General features: G+C 37.6%; 1 non-coding gene across 1 annotated transcript; it reads left to right on the top strand.

Annotated features, from left to right (window-relative positions):
* Positions 1 to 1,217: 1,217 nt before the first annotated feature.
* Positions 1,218 to 1,324, top strand: LOC121224902 (small nucleolar RNA R71). The gene has a single exon (XR_005922644.1). It is a non-coding gene; the product is annotated as a small nucleolar RNA R71 (small nucleolar RNA).
* Positions 1,325 to 2,061: the final 737 nt, after the last annotated feature.

Below are 2,061 nucleotides of genomic sequence, written 5' to 3' on the forward strand. Positions count from 1 at the left end.
TTAAGAATGTTAAAGGTTACCTGATCGTTTTGAACTCGCATGGTGAGTTCTCCTTGGACAACATATCCTTCATAAACTTCACATAATTTGACATTTGTTTTAAAGCCTCCACCAATGGAATATTGATTTGTAATTGCTTTAGAATATCCAAAAACTTCTTGAATTGCACATCATGTTTCTACTTGTGTTGCTGCAATCTTTGCGGATATGTAGGTGATGGGACTTTTGGTTGAACCGGATAACTGTTCTGAGTAGGTAATTCTATATCCAAAGAAGATGTTAAAAATATCTGAATTCACTAAGTCAGGGTTTACCTTATCAGATTTGTAGATTCTAATTCCTTTGGTGTAGGAACTTTAACAGCTGGTTGATTCTTCTCAACTGGCTTATCTTCGACATCAATCAATCGGGGTTCTAGAATTTTACCACTTCTCAATGTCACTGCCTTGATATGTTCTTTACCCAAATTTCTTAGATTCTTAGTATCGCTCAGCAAGGTTTCTTGTGCTCTATTATGTAGCTCCGTAGCTAACTAACCTATTTGGTTTTCCAAATTTTTCAATGTTGATACTTGGATTTGAATCAAAGTGTCCTTCTTTGTCATGTACGCTTTCAACAAGTTCTCCAAACTATTTGATGCCTCAGCTTGAGGTGGTTTTAGAGCTTGCTGATTAAACCCTTGAGATTGGTTGGGTCTTTGCTGTAATAAGTTGTTTTTTGGTCCATTTCCTTGGTTGCTCCAAGAAAAGTTAGGATAATTACGCCATGAAGAATTGTAAAAGTTGGACTAGGGTCCTTGTCCACTCCTATTTTGGTATTGGTTCCTCACATAGTACACTGACTCAGTATTTGATGGACAATTCTCAAAAAAATGACCTTCCCTATAGTACACACAGAAAACTATTTCAAATGGACTTGGTGGCTGAGCTGCAAAATTATTAGTACTATTAGCGATTAACTATTTTAACATAGAGGAAATAGATGGTACCTGAGCTGAGAACGAAGTGAAAGAGTCAACTTCATGAACTTCGGCTACACGTCTTCTTGAAGCTGTTTGATTTGTTGGCCATTGGTAGTTATTACTCGTGATCCTCTCGATGATCTCATAAGCCATTATAAGACTTAGAAAAATTGCACCATTCGCGGAAGCATCTACCATCAATCTTGTATGTGCATTTAGACCATTATTGAATGTCTCCAACTAGATACAGTGAGGAATCCCATGACGAGGTCACTTACGAAGTTACTCCTTGAATCGCTCCCAAGCCTCATATAAAGACTCGTCATCCAATTGTTGGAAAGTTATGATCTCGTTCCTCAACTTAGTGTTTTTGCTGGATGGGAAATACTTAACCAAAAATCTCTCCGCTAATTCTTGCCATGTAGATATGGAACTTGGTGGCAATGAATTCAGCCATGCTCGTGCTCGATCTCACAACGAGTACAGAAACAACTTCAACCTTAGTGTGTCTTTAGTCACACCGGCTATCTTGAATGAATCACTTACCTCCATAAACAATCAAAGGTGGAGATATGGATCTTCTGTGGGCTTACCACTAAATTGGCCCACCGTTTGTAGCATTTGAAACATCATTGGTTTCAATTCAAACTGGATTGCCTCAATATCTAGCCTTCTAATTCCTGGGTTTAACTCACTAAAAAGTGGCACAGCATATTGTCTGATGCATCGATCCCTATCATCGACAATGAGGATAGGATTTCGTACACGACGGGCTTCATTACCTTGGTCTTGATTTTGATTCCTAAGGTCCATCTCGACTTGTCTTTGAGCTGTTCGTTCATGTCTTCTTTGTTTGAAAGTTTACTCAATTTCAGGGTTTACATAGAGTAAATCCATAATTCGATCTATGCTCATAAATACCTGAAAATAAAATCACAAAAATTAAAAAGAATAAGTTAGTAATGTTAGAAATAAATCAAATTGAAAATAAATAATTTCACAAAAAATGGCTATGGCAACAGTTGACGATCCCCGGCAATGGCGCCAAAAACTTGTAACGCGTAGGTTTATGCAAGTGTACACAGTCGTTATCAGTAAGT

Source organism: Gossypium hirsutum, chromosome D12, assembly GCF_007990345.1.
Source record: "Gossypium hirsutum isolate 1008001.06 chromosome D12, Gossypium_hirsutum_v2.1, whole genome shotgun sequence".
In the NCBI taxonomy this organism is placed as follows: Eukaryota; Viridiplantae; Streptophyta; class Magnoliopsida; order Malvales; family Malvaceae; genus Gossypium; species Gossypium hirsutum.